Genomic DNA, 15,330 nt, shown 5'->3' with positions numbered 1-15,330 from the left:
AGCAGCAGAATACAGATTCTTTTCAAGTGCACATGGAACATTCTCCAGAATAGATCACATGCTGGGCCACAAAGGAAGTCTCAGTAAATTTAAGAAAACTGAAATCATATCAAGCATCTTTTACAACTACAGCTCTATGAGATTAGAAATCAACTACAAGAAAAAAATGCAAAAAACACAAACATGTGGAGGCTAAACAATATGCTACTAAACAACCAATGGATCACTGAAGAAACCAAAGAAGAAATCAAAAAATACCTAGAGACACATGAAAATGAAAACACGACAATCCAAAGCCTATGGGACATGGCCAAAGCAGTTCTAACAGGGAAGTTTAGAGTGATGCAAGCTTACCTCAGGAAATAAGAAAATCTCAAATAAAGAACCTAACCTTACACCTAAAGCAACTAGAGAAAGAAGAACAAAACCCAAAGTTAGTAGAAGGAAAGAAATCATAAAAATCAGAGCAGAAATAGATGAAATAGAGATGAAGAAAACAATAGAAAAGATCAATGAAACAAAAAGCTGGTTCTTTGAAATGATAAACAAAATTGATAAACCTTTAGCCAGACTCATCAAGAAAAACAGGGAGAGAGCCCAAACAATAAAATTAGGAATGAAAAAGGAGAAGTTACAAATGACACCACTGAAATACAAAGGACCATAAGAGACTACTACAGGAAACTATATGCCAATAAAATGGACAACCTAGAAGAAATGGACAAATTCTTAGAAAGATACAATCTCCCAAGACTGAACCAGTAAGAAATAGAAAATATGAACAGACCAGTTACAAGCATTGAAATTTAATCTGTGATTTAAAAACTCCCAAAAAACAAAAGTCCAGGACCAGATGGCTTCACAGGTGAATTCCATCTTTGTCACTGTACACAGCACAGTGTCTGTCAGTTAGCAGACATTAATAAATATTTGTTGAATGAATAAATGAAAAACTGAAAAAACACACATAAAGAAATTAGACAATGTTTTAAGCTCTTATTTTGGAATTGTGACCCTCTATGCCTATTAGGTTTTTTTTTTTTTTTTTTTTTGCGGTACGCAGGCCTCTCACTGCTGCGGCCCCTCCCGCCGCGGAGCATAGGCCCTGGACATGCAGGCCCTGCGGCCACGGCCCACGGGCCCAGCCGCTCCGTGGCACGCGGGATCCCCCCGGACCGGGGCACGAACTCGCGTCCCCCGCATCGTTAGGTGGACTCTCAACCACTGCGCCACCAGGTAAGCCTGCCTATTAGGTTTTATAAGCTTTTATATTTAAAGAAATAAATTTAATTTAGCTTGGAGACTTTCCGGCAGTCCCTTGAGATAACTGGAGATAAGACAGAGCACCAAAAAATCAGGACTGGAAGTCCAAAATTTTAAATCACCTAAGACAAACAGTTGTCTGCTCTCTTCTTAAATATCTCCAAGAACAAGTATGCTGGCTCTCATGTTTTCTATTATACTTTGCAGAACATAATGACTAAAACAGCCTCTAGTTCCACCATGTTTGAATGCCCCAGAGGAAAGTCTACAAAAGTGAGTGCAAAGCAATTCTACTAAATAAGAAAACACTTAGAAATGTGCCCATAATACATCAATGAGCAATAGACATAGTGATTAAAATGAATATACAATATGTATACGCTTCAATTTTAAAAGCTAACAATGGTAACAACTATAGTAAATCAGAGGGGAAAATAATGCATCAGCCTTTATATAATTTAAAATGGAAGGAAATTAATATATTACAACTTACAACAGAACCAGCAGGAGGTTCAGACAGCACAGAGTCTTAAAAAGGAAGTCATAGGAAGCAATGAGTCATTCTGGACAAAACACAGAATCTGTAGTAAGAAGACCTGGTTTTGAGTTGTCATTCTGACATTTACTAGCTATTTGGCATTGGGCACATCATTTAATCCACCTACACCTCAGTTCCTTATCAGTAAATAGAGTTTATAATGATCTGGCATCCTCTCTAACAGGGTTATTGTATGTTTCAAATTAAGTAGAAAAATGTGTGACATACTTCAATAACATGCAGTTGTAATCACCTATCCTTCTTCATCTTCCCATCTCCCCAATGGCAGCAATCTGTATAACTGTGATGTTTTTTCCAGCAGGGCTCAGTAGAGCTAGTATAGGCAAGGAGAGAGAGATTAGTTCGGGATTTTGCCCAGACAGGGACAGAAGGACAAAAGAGCAAGGGAATAAAAGATAATGATGAGAGAGTGAATGAAATAGCAAGAGACTAAGAAAATTAAGCTGGATAGGGAAGGAAGTGAAGACAGGCCTTGGTGGGGTCAAAGAAAAGATCTAGTAGATCCTCAAAGGTCAGGCAGAAGAAGAAATTTTGAACAAATCTGCATGTCTCCATTTATAATTTCACAGGTGGGCCATCTTTGCATGAGAACAAAGCTCATGGTGTGACTATGGGAGCTGATTAGCTAAAATGATGATCACTTCAGTTGAAGAGGTCAATGTGTTGAAGAAACGATCATCCATGTGAGTACTGAAGTCACTCAGGGTAAGGCCAAAAATTGAGATGGAAAGGAAGACTGTGTGTGCTAGGTCCTAAATGATAGAGAAGATCTATTATATAAGAAGACAAGAGTGGTATAGCCCTTGTGCCAGAGAGCACAGGGATTTTAAGAAGGCAGAGAAGCAGCGGTCTGGAAATGTATGAAATAGTGGTGCATAAAAAATTAGTCATCCTTATCTCTCTCCTTTTGCAAGGAGTGGTCTGGGAGAATGAGCTGCACCCATTCAGAAGGGCTAGATTAAGCGATCTTACTCTCCTGGCTTCCATTTAAGGCTAGAACACACATTAAAACATCCCATAAAATGGTTAACAGTGTAGAGAACAGGAGTTTCAGAGAACAAGTGGAAAGGTTTGAAAGGGAGCAAAAAAGCAGGATTGGGAGAGAGGAAGAGGAAGCCAAGTCAGCACAGGAATAACAGTACAGAAGAAAGACATATGATTGGAGGAGCTGGGACAAAGGTAACAGAGGATAAGACTTGCTGGGTTTATATGGCCAAAGGTTATCAAAATAATTAGTTCTAGCAGTTCCCTGATAGCTACGGAGTTAGCACTAAGGCCTTGACAACGGTTTGGTTAAATTCCCTCATTTACAGATTGCAGGGGGTGGGGGCAACATCTGAGTATCTAGTATGTACTTATTCACATTATGTAAAGTGTTAAGCCCTACACCCACACCTTTCCTCATTTTATAAATGAGGGAACTGAAGATCACAGAAGCAAAATGACCAGCCCTGGGTTGTATTATTAATATTCAGTGACACTGAGGACCCAGGCTTATTTTTCAAATCTAAATCAGTATGGCAGTATAAGAAAGAATTTGAAATGAGAACATCTTTAGTCACTTTCTACCAGTGAGATCTTGTATGTTTTTTTAACTCCACTAAGCCTATCTACCAAACAAGGTTATTGCAAAAGATTAAGCTACAACTACAAAATAAATCCTAGTAGTTATTTTTTTAACTGAAAGCTGGTCTACATAGGAACTTACTTTCAAATGTGAATTTACTTGGTTTATTTCAAACACAAATCCAAAGTGTCTAAATTAATGCCTATAGATTTTACAGATAGGAAACTGAGGTAGAAAGGGAGGAGGTACAATCTATGGCTCCCTCGTATATCTAGAATCAAGTCCAAACTCCAAAGTTTCAGGTCTTTAATACTATGGCCCCAGCCCACCTCTCTAGTGGGCTTACTGACTTACACAAATACAATACTTGACCTCTGGCAACTATCAATTTTTAAAAACATATCCTATAATTTCCCCATTTTGGAGCTCCACCTAAATTATTTAATCTATTTAAATTTGTTCTCCAAGGCTCAAATAAAATTCATCTTGAGTGTAAAGCCTAACCTTGTTCCAACTGTTGAGAAATGATGGCTCCATCCTCTGAACTCCTATATCACTTTGCTTTACCTCCCTTAGAGTACTTATTGCCTTACAATTTAGGTAAGCATGAAAAAATTTCATTTCTGCCATCAGAGCTTAAGTCCCTTAAAGGTAGTTGGAAGAGAATTAACATTTACTTTGCATCTCTGAAGTGCCAATTGCTTCTCTAGTGTGTATACACACACACACACACACACACGTTATTTCATGTAACCTCTGTGACACCCCATGAAGTAGAAATCTATTTTTTACACATAAGGACACTGAAAGTCACAGAGGTTAAACAATTTGCTTACAGTCCTAAGGCTAGCAAGTGACATAGCCTAGATGTGAATCCATCTTTCTAACCCAAAGCCTAGGCTCTTGCCACTATACTCTTCCCAGAAACCATGAGTATATCCTCACTACTGATTGTTTCCTATCTATCCACTGACCATCAGGGAAAAAAAACCTCCATGGACTTCATCATTAAGTATCAGCAGAAAGGATTTGATATAGGATATCTGCCCTCCTACTTTCCAAGAGTTAGAACAGATTCTTCAGAGCCAAAAGAATGACTAATATGAGACCTGAATAAAGATGAAGAGATCAGAATCCTGCTTCTACGAAGGAAAAGTCAAAAACCATTACTTCTCCATTCTTGTGTTTAAAAATTCCTCCTCCTCTGAGGTTTCCACCACCTGGCTATATCACTCCTTACTCCTCCTCCTCATCTGTCATCTACCACCCTCCCGATTAATCCCCTATATTCACTGCACCTGGGTCACAATCCCTCTCTTCCCTGCATCCTAGCATCCTAAATCATTTCACTATCCATGCAGAAGACTCGTTCAATACAATAGCCTCGCAGTTCCTTGTCATACTCAGCTTCACCCGACCTTCACCTCTGCTGTACTTCAGCATCTCACACACAGAGACCCAGCTGTCACCTAGAAGAGCTCCACATCAGACAATTTAACTCTAATATTCCACTTTCTGACCACAACCTTTTTTTTCTATCTTACTTCTACATTTGCTCATTGACCTAACTCAAGAAATCACAGAACCTCTAAGTCCCAAACTGAAATCATTATCCAGTGTTTCCTGTCTCAGTTAATGTCACCATCATTCCCCTAGTCACCCAAACCAAAAACATGAGCATCACCCTGGACTCCTCACCCTCTGATCTACGCACGCAATCAATCATAAAGCCTCACAGATTCTCTCAACTTCATCCCTCTCTCCTCATCCCTATAACCACATTTAAAAAATGTTATTTAAGCATATCTATAAAAACCTTTCAGTGAAAAAAAAAAAAAGTCACCCATTGAATTCATTTCAAGATACTTATGCATACAGGGTCTACCATGACATGGCCTCGGACTGTATTTCTGGCCTCACAACTTACCGCTTACATCTTCATTGTTATTTCTTAGCAGTCGCAAACTGCTTGTGGTTCTCTAGGCAAGCCATTCCTTTTCTCACACTGATGCCTTTACTCAAGCTATTCTCTCTGTTTGAAGCACATTTTTCTCATCTTTGCCTGACTTACTTCTACGTACCATTTAAGACTTGGGTCAGGTGTCATGTCTTCCTCAAGCCTTCCCTCAAGTCCCGGACTAGTCTAAGCACCCTCCCCTTGATGCAACCACAGCATCACAGGCATAGCTCTCACCTTTTATTCTGAGATGACCTATTTCAGCATCTAATTTACCAACTTCACAAGGATTGGAAATGTATCTTATTCATCTCTGTCTACCCAGCTAAACATAGTACATAGCATAGTGCCTGACACATAATAGACACATTAAGTATAGAGTAAATGTTAGATGTTGAGTTTACATTTTCAGTGGGATATTCAAACCAGTGCTTTCTCACAGAGTTTTTTAGTATTTCCTACCATTAACTCCAAGTCCTTTGAAGGGAAGGAACCAGAGCTTTTCCTGAGTCTGCACAGTTCTGTAAAGAATGATGCTATACAAAGTTTTACCCAACAAACATAACAGAAAGCAAAACTTGACATGTGCTAGAAACTTCAAAACCACTGACCAAGTGAAAAAAATGAAGATATAAGAATAAAGATAAAGAACTAATTCTGACCGCTGTGTTGTCTACGTTATAAAAACAGTGAAATTTTGCTTAGAATATAAACAGCGTCCTGGATACAAGAGCTTGGCGCTTTATCTACAAGGTCATGACATCTCTGCTAAGCTTAAAATATTACTAACCTGCAGGGTTGCTTAGGCAGGGGTTTAAGTTGTTGGTAAAGACACTACTTAAAAACTTAACCCCACAAACCAAGGCTCAGTGATAAAAAGGCAAGTAAAAAATAATGCTGGTATATGAGCAACAACAACAAAATGTTCTTTTCATAGTAATTTTGGGCCTTGTGTTGGCAGTTAGAAAGAGAGCAAAGAGTTCAATGTAATAAAGCATTTCCCTCTCCAACTAAATATTAAATTGCAGTCTGGCATCAAACTAGGGATGCCAGACTCAATTCTTTCCCAGTGTAAAAAATAATAAGCTCTTCTATTTGCATGGTGCATTCCAATCGATATACATTTGCTCATTTGATAAAGTGTTTATAGACATTTTAAAAAATGAGGGAAACCCCCAAATTTTCCACAAAATAATAACTCTTTTAGTTGGCTTAAACAAACAGTACTAGATTTTTTTTTTTTTTTTTAAGCTCAAAACACGGCACAGAAGTGAGAAACGGAATAGAGTACTTTATATTTAAGCAGGTCAATCCTTGGGGCCGAAAGAGCTTCTTGCAGAAACTTAATAGGTTTTGGGTTTCCTTGGGAAGAGATCGGTTTCCCATCACTGGAGGAGATGTTCAGACTTGTCAAATTATTAGGGTAGAATTTGGGATTTTCAAAGCTACTTTGGTATGGGATGAGGGAAAGGGACCCTGGATGACTTTTAAATTCCCTTCCAGTCTGGAGATGTTTTGGGGTTCACTTATCTCCAGGAAACCCCTTTTCATTCCTCCGGGGCTGGCCCACAGCTGTGCCCACGTGTCCAGCCCTCCTGGCCGCTGGCTCACCTCGGTGCCCAACGGCTCCCGCCCCCGTCGGAGGTTGGAAACCTGCTTTCCGCGCCCGTTTCCGGCGGCACACGTGAGTTGTCTCGGCGCAGCTCCAGCCGCCGGAGCCAGCCCGGAGGACCGCTGCTGACAGCTCCCCGCCCTTCGCACCCCCGACCCTCGGATGGGCCACGCTGTCCGCCGACCTCGGTCCTCGCCCGCCCCGAACCGGATCCGGCCAGCGAGGATCCACAGGCATCTCTCAGCTCTCCTGTCCGAGCCGACTGACAGCCCCTCCGACTCCCGGCCCTCGGCCCAAAGCCAACACTCTCGGGCCGACCCAGCCCCGCCGGCCAGGACAGAGAGACCGCCGTTCGGACCGCCCGCGATGCGGACCCTCCAGAGGTCCCCGTGTCCTTGAGTTTCCCTCGCGGGGCCCCCGGGGCGCCTCTACTGAGTCAGGGCCGCGGGCCGGACACTGGGCCCCGCTGGCCCGGCCGCGGAAGCAGAACGAGCCGCCGGAGCTCCGGGCCCAAGAACACGGCGGGGGACGGCCGCGCTCGGACCCCAGACAGGCCGACCGGCCGGGACACACAGACGGACAGTCGGGCCCGAGGGGCGGGGGCAGCGGCCGGGCCGGTCCTGGCGCCTCCTTCTCACCCGGGGCGGCCCCTGGCGGCCCAGCCCCTCAGGGCGCGGGCTTTCCGGGAGAGCGGAAGCGGCCGCCGAGGCGCTTACCTGCGGGCGCAGCGACGACGCGGAGCGCCTCACTCCCTGCCCGCCGCCATGTTTCCGCTGCGCAGCGAGCTAGGGAGGACGCGCGGAGGGGGCGGGCGGGGGCGGCTCCGGAGAGCAGCGGCTGCCGGCCGGCCGGCGGGCTGGCGCGCGGCTGGGGGCTCGACCGAGGCGGCGGCGGCGTTGGCTGAGGCGGGGGCGGGGCGCAGGCTTCCCGGCCCCGCCCCCCGGGCCTCAGGCCGCAGGGTGGCGAGCGCCTCGGCAGTTGGGCCCGCGCGGGGGGGCGGTGCCGGGAGGGCGCCGCCGTGCGGCCAGGCCGCGCTAGCCTCCGCTGCCTCCCGCCTCCTGCCTTCGACCCCGGGGCCCAGACCCGCGTCCCCACCGGCCCTATGCGCTGCTTCTCACGGGTGGGTAAACTGAGGTCTGGAGAGGGCTCGGGTACTTGGGTTCGAGTCCCGCTGTCGCCGCTCCGAGCCCGCGCGTGGGCGGGTTGGGGAGATGGCGGACCCAAGAGGCGTCAGGTCAGGTTGGCTGACGCGCGTCGCCGCCTCGGGTGAAGAGCGGCGCTCTGGGGCTCGAATCCCTGCCCTGCTAAGAGTGATGGATGACCTTGAGCGAGTTACCTTGTATTTCTACCCCAGGACCCTCACCTCTAACGGGATAGCATTCAATCCAGAGGGTTGGTGTGAGGATAAATAAGTTAATGCTTGTGAAGCCCACGGAACAGTGCTGGAGACCTAGTAAGTAAATGCGTAGGAAATAGAAGCTCCCGCGGTCCCTTCATTGGTTCGTCCATCCATTCAACAACTACTTACGCATTGAGCCCCTCCATGTGCCTGGAGACAGGCTCGTTCTGGTAGTGAACACTCTTTGCTACACTCCTATGGTTAAACGCCGCGTCCACCTGGATCATCCCTATTTTAGCAGGGAGGAAACTGAAGCTCAGGGAGGTGAAGCTACTTGTCCAAGGTCACCCAGCCAGTAAATGAGTGGAGATTCATCTCCAACCTGACTTCAAAGCCTGTGCTCTGCCAGCAGGGAGTCATCAGCTGTTTGGATGGGTCAAAGGAGGCTCCCTGAGAGTTAAACACTTTCAGGTTGGCTCTTGAAAGAGTCTGCAAGGAGGAAGCTCATTTCAGGCAGAGGGACGGATGTGTGCAAGGGCATAAAGACATATGATAGCAGATGGCTGGTTGGTGTGACTGGCAGGGTGGGAGTATGAGAGACAGTGTGAATGTGGTGATGACGGTGCTGAAGCTAGACAGGGAAAGGAAGCCAGAACGTGGAAGGAGGTCTTTGTGTGCCTAGAATGACATTTACTGTCCTTGTATGTCTACCTTAGAATTTATTTTGTAGGCCAGTGGTTTTCATAGTATGGTTCTGGGACTCCTGGGTGTCCCTGAGATCCTTTCAGGGGTCAGAGAGCTCAAAATTATTTTCATAATAATGCTAAATGCGATTTGCTTTTTTTTACTCTGATGAGCATACAGTGAAGTTTTCCATAGACTATAGGACAAATGATATTTCAACGCATTAAATGCGGGTACAGATTTGAGAATCCAGCTGTCTTCTTTAAGCCAGGTGTTAAAGAGATTTGTACAAATGTAAGACACCGCTTTTCTCATTAATATTTTGTCTTAGAAATAGTAGACATTTTTCACTAAAAATGTGTTTATATTAATAGGTAATGGATTTATTGTAATTTTAAATGAATTAATAAAATTTTAGAAATTTCTCAGTTTTAATTCCTAATATGGTAAGTATTGTTAGAAGTAACAAATGGCACATTAAAAAGCTCTTCGAGGTCCTCAGTAATATTTAAGAGTGGGAAGGGGTCCTGAGCCCAAAAGGTTTATGAATGCCTGCTATAGGCAGTAAGAAGCTATTGAAGTTTTAAGTAGGGGAGTGACTTAATCGGACTTTCATTTCAGAAAGAGTTTTCAAGACCCAAGGCCAGCCTTGAGGGATAAGTTTACAAGGCATGGGCATTCTAGGCAGAAGGATAGAAACAGGGAAGTGCAGGGCTGGTAAGCAACAGAGCTAGGACCCAGATGACTCTGGTCTTTTTATTCCTCATTTGGTATCACTTTACCACCTGACAAGCGACAGGATGAGTGTTTTATTCCTTCATTTCCACTGGGTGCTGTGTAGTGAGGCTTTTGCTCGCATTTGCTGTGGACGTTAGCACCCTTTCTGACCCCAGCACACTGCTACCTCTCCTCATTGCCCATTTTCTGAGAAGCAGTCCAGTGAGGAAAGCAGATGAGAGGAAAAGAGGAGGTTACCAATGCTAGTGTGAGTAGGCATGGGAATCCTGGCAGAGGGTTCTCCAGAGCTACACAGCCCAGGTTATCCTTCACATACTTCTAGGGCTCACAAGTGAGAGGGAAAACAATTATATCAAAACCTCTGCTGTCAGGAAAGCCGCTTTTGAAGAGAAGTTCCCCATAGTGCTGAGAGTCTGTTCCTTTAACATTAAAAAAAAAGTATCCATATCAGATGAAAATCTTTTAAAGGTATTTTATAAACTTCCTAGCCATCCTTATTTAAGAAATAGAAGTAAACTTAGTATTTTCTTGATTTATTATAAACATGAATTGGTAGCAATCAGGCTTTATTATTAAGCAATCCTCTTGGACTATTGAGTTAAGGACTCTACTCCACCTTAACAAATGGCCCCAGAATGCTGTGCTCTCATGGTGCTTCCACAAAGGTTCTGGTTTTCAGCTGCCACTTCTCCTGCTGTCATTATGCCTATCCCTTTTATACCTGCTTCTAATTTGCTAAAGCTGAGAAGGTACATAATCTAAGCTTACTGGAGTTGCATCAAATAGTCAGCCTCTAAGCAAGGGTCTGAGCGACTGTCCTGGGATGAAGCACTGGAAAGGGCAGCTGCAAAGTCAGTAGAGGGGTGGTTGATGATGAGCTGAGGAGTTAGCCTAAATTCCCCTGGTTTCAGTTTCTTCCTCTATAAAATGGGGATAGTCACATACCTATCATATCGAGTTGTTAAAAGGATTAACCCAAAGCATTTAGTCTATATCATCAGCTCTGTCTACAGACCTATTTATTCTTAGCTCTGGTTCCATTAGACAATTCCTATGGAGTCCTCAAACCCTGCGGGTTAAAGACCAAAATCATGATTCTCCATGCTAAACCTTCTCTTTCTATCTGTGTTCCCCATTTCAACAATGGCACCACCATACTTCTGGTCACCCAGTCTTAAAATCATGGTAGTGCTTCTTAAAATTCCTCCCTGTCCTCCACATCCAGTCAGTTGCCAAAGCACACTGCCTTTTCCCTAGTCAACGTCCTATTTCCTAGGCTATTGGAGATGTAACCTAACTCTTGACTCTCTTCTCTCAACTTGTCTTCCACAGCTGCCAGATCCTGGAAGCATCCTGTCAGTTCCCAGTTCATAAAACTTACTAAGTCCTTAGTGCCTACAGGACAAAGTCTAAACTTGTTAGCCTTGTGTTCAAGGCTCTTTATGATCTGGCCACAGCCTTCCTTTCTAAATTTATTTCTCTCTCTTCTTTATTTACCCTTTGATTCATGTGTAGTTTTCTACATTTGCCCTTTGCTTTCCTTTTCTACATATGCCCTTTGCTACTCTGGGCTTTTTTATATACTGCTCTATGTTCTAGAATGCCTTGCTCTTCACTTCTGTATGTCCAAACCGTAACAATCTTTTAAAACTCTGATTTAATGCTGCCTTTCCAAAGCCTCATATGATCCTCCAGCTTGAATAATAAAAACCAACATTTATGTAATGCTAAGTAAGAACCAGGAACTCTTCTGGGTGCTTTATGGGCACTATCTTATTTAATCTTTATGACAATTTAATTTCCACAACAAACCTATGCAGTATTATTATGACCTGCATTTTAGAGATGAGAAAACTGAGGAACAGGGAGGTAAAGTAACTTGTCTAAGGTCACAGAGCTAGTAAATGGTAGAGCCGGAACGGGAATCCAGGCAGCCCGGCTCCACAGCCCACTTTCTCAACACTGTGCCAATGTGAAGTGAGCTCTCCTGCCTCACTCGTATTGGCTCTCACGGTAGGCCACGCAAACCTCTCTCAGGACCTTGGTCACTTTCTGCCTCCTTATTGGTTAACACGCCTTATCTTGTCTACTTACATAGTAGATTTTTTGAGAGTAGATCAGTGTCTGATCTACAGTAGTATCTACTGAATTTCTTGAACCTGGTAAATATTTAGTAAATTCATTTTTTATGAATGTGAAGTCAACAGAACACTATAGCAATAAAAATGAATGATCTAGAGCAGAATTGACAAACAATGGTCCTTGGGCTAAATCTGGCCCGACTTCCTTCGGGCCAACAGCTAGGAATGATTTGTTTTGTTTTGGACATTTTTTAAATGGTTGAAAAAAATCAAAAGAAGAAGAATATATCATGACATGTGAAACTTACATGAAAATGAAGGTTTATTGGAATCCAGTCAGGCTTTCTGTGGCTGCTTTTGTGCCACAGTAGGCCTTCTGACCTGTAAAGCCTGCAATATTTACTCTCTGGCCATTTCTAGAAAAAATTGCCAACCCCTGATCTAGAGCTACATGTAATAACATGAAAATGTCTTTGAAACGGCACTGAACAAAAAAAGGATAAGCAGTATGATGTTACTTATATAAAGTTTAAAAATAAGCAAAACAATACCATTTTTTTAGGGACACACATACCCATGCAGTAAAAGTGTAAAGACATGCATAGAAACAGTAAACAATAAGTTCAGGGGAGAGGTTATCTCTAGGGTTTGGGGTGGGCATGCTATTGCGGGAGGAGTACACAGGGAATTTTAACTGTCTGTAAGCAAGGTGGAGAGTACATAGCATTCCTTGTGTTAAAGCATTAAAACAACATAAACGTAACAACAACATAAAAATGTTTCATAAGAAATGAATAAATGAGGCTCAAGGACTTTTTAACTTCTATTTTGGCTGGTTGAAAATATGTTTGGCTTTCACATATAGCTAAGGTGTTACAGTGAAATATAAATGTGAAGACCCCTGTTGAGATGGTGTGGCGTGAGTATAGGTATGATTTAGAACTGACTCTCAAGTCACACAGAGATCCCTGATTAATGATCCTCTGGGAACAATGCTCCTTGAAGTCCACCTAAGCCAAGTCTGGGAGAAGGTCCCATCCCCACAAGGCTGGGGCCTCAGCTGGGGCAGCTAGGGCTAGGTGGCTTGCTTTGTCTCTGGAATAGACCTTGGAGTGCTGGACTGAAGGGGAGCCTCCTCTTTTTGTCTGGGCATTGGTCTCAGTATCAGTCTCCCCATCTTTGGGAGGAGAGAATGGACAGAGTGTATCCAGATCCTGATCTACATCCAGGTGCTCATTTTCATCCCTGTGTCTCATTTAAACACTCATTTGATGGAATTTTAGGGAGTACCTGTCTTATGAATAGCCTTCAGGCTACAAGGATAACTAGATGCAGCCTGAACCAAGGAGCCCACAGTTGGGGAAACTAGTTTGTAAACAATGAATGAGAGGAGAGTGTTGTAAGTGCCTGTCGCTTCACAATGAATTACCACAAATTTAGCAATTTAAAACAATAGTCATTGATTAGCTCACAGTTCTGTAGGTTAGAAGTCTGGCATGGTGTAGCTGGGTTCTCTGCTTAGGGTATCTCATGGCTGAAATCAAAATGCCAGCCAGCCATCTTCTTAGCCAGAGGCTTGATTAGGGAAAGGTCCTCTCTAAGCTCCTCAGCTTCTTGGCAGAATTTGTTTCTCTGTGGTCACAGGGCTGAGATCCCCACTGTCTTGCTAGCTGTTAACTGGGGACCACTCTCAGGTCCTTGCCATCTCATTGACAGAGAGCCTCTCTCATATCTAATTGAAGAAGAGAATTCTTCGAATCTCTCTGATTTCTCCTTCTTCAACCAGAGAAAACTCTCAGCTTTTAAACGATTTGTAATTAGGTCAGGTCCATCCAGAAAATCTCCCTACTTAAGGGCAACTGTGACATATAACCTAATCACTGGAGTAAAATTCATCCTCTTTACGGTTGCAGGGATTAAGCAGGACGAATACACCAGGGGACCAGGAATCTTAGGGTCCATCTTAAAATTCTGCCTCCTATACCCAGCGAGAAATGTTCTCTTAAACGTTTCTCTGTGAACTCCCCTGGCAGTTTGTAACTCTTTCATAGCAAGATATGTATTGTATCACCATTATTAGGACACATTTTAAAACACCTTACCTAGGATGAAAACTTCTTGAGATCAGAAACCTTGTTCACACCTGTAGCTCTAATACCTCAGACGAGGCTTTGCATGAAGGAGAGATTCCTACATGTTTGCTGAAAAAATTAAAAGTGTACATATTATCTTTTGGATCCCTGCTTCTTTTTTAGATCCAGATCAAAACTCCTTCTGACACTTCTCAAGAAGGATTAATAGCTTCCTCCTCTGTGCTGTCACTTGGTAACATCTCTGTATGAAGTGTGTCACCTTGAAGTATCTTAAGTTAGACAGTAGTTTTCTTGAAGGTAGTACCTCACTTGTATTCCACTTAGTATCCCAGAGCACAGCACATCATAGATTTCATTAATTGCTTGATGTTTGACATTTTTAAAAGGAGATGTAAGGGGTTTAAAAACCCAGAGGCAGGTGGAGAGTGGATTTGGGCTATGACCAGACCCTTGGAAAAGAGTCACAGCTGGTGGGAAGCCAAGAAGTACAGAGGCAATGGACAGGGAAGAAAACAGACAAATCAGGATGTAATTTTTTTTTAAGAAGGGATACTAGAAAACCCCAGGTCCGCTGTTTTATATATCACATTAAGGAATAAACCTGCAGAGCCCTCCGTAAAGGAGCGCAAGAAGGAGCAATTATTCCAGGATTGACAATCGAGGGAGCAGTGCCTTACTTTTACCATGTTGCTGGGTGGACAGTGACCCCGAGGGAGAGTTGTTGAGTGAAGAGGAAAAACGGCTTCTGGTGCTTAAAGAAAGTGGGGATGGTGGTGATGGGGGGAGGCGCTGAAAAATGTGTGAGCTCTTAGCCTCCTCCTTGATTTGGATGTTTTCCCTTTCACATCTTCTCCTGGTTGTCGGCCTTTTGTGACTCCTTTTTTGCTTCAGGGCTGCCTAAGATCATTAAATGGGCAGTTTAAACAGATTTCACCTGGTTGCTAAGTTTGGGATCAGAAGAATGGTTGGACATTTTCTGACTGATTCATCGGGAGTCCTGAACCTTCTGGAAGCAATTAGGAGGATGGGATAACAAGGTCCACTGCTGGAACTAGAGGTGGGCTTGATACCACTGAAGCACATGCCTGAGTGTAGGGGAATAATGCTGGAGAACCGAAGGATGACAGAAGGACCCCAGTTCTCCTTAAATGATGGTCTAAGGACAGGTTCATTTAGACTATGCCTCTGATTGCTTTGCTCACAGCCCATGTGTTTACTGGCTGGCTGGCCAGCTATTGAGTGCTCCCTGTGCAAGACCCTTGGGAGAGACCCCAACATGGCACAGCACTTCCCCTCAAGGAGCTTACAGTCCCATGAGGAAGAGTATTATAATACAAGGCAGGAAGTTATAAGTGCCATGAGGGAAATGCAATCAAAATGATGCAGTGTTTGGAAGAGATTCAGTTTCATAGAGAAGAAGGACTTGAATGATGGGTA

The 15,330-nt window shown here is 43.7% G+C and overlaps 1 protein-coding gene across 5 annotated transcripts in view; it reads right to left on the bottom strand.

The window, feature by feature from the left end:
- SCMH1 (Scm polycomb group protein homolog 1) overlaps positions 1-7,724 on the bottom strand; it is a 183,538-nt gene extending 175,814 nt beyond the window's left edge. For 4 of the 5 annotated variants that reach the window (XM_029226811.1, XM_029226809.1, XM_029226805.1 and 1 more), the window contains exon 1: positions 7,675-7,724. The gene's annotated coding sequence lies outside the window, so the exon portion shown is untranslated. The remainder of the gene's footprint in view (positions 1-7,674) is intronic. The other variant, XM_029226806.1, reaches the window with a different exon arrangement.
- Positions 7,725-15,330: the final 7,606 nt, after the last annotated feature.

The sequence above is a fragment of the Monodon monoceros genome, unplaced genomic scaffold (assembly GCF_005190385.1).
Source record: "Monodon monoceros isolate NGI ecotype Baffin Bay Population unplaced genomic scaffold, NGI_Narwhal_1 Super_Scaffold_18, whole genome shotgun sequence".
Classification (NCBI taxonomy): domain Eukaryota; kingdom Metazoa; phylum Chordata; class Mammalia; order Artiodactyla; family Monodontidae; genus Monodon; species Monodon monoceros.
This window is presented reverse-complemented; position numbering and strand designations above follow the sequence as displayed.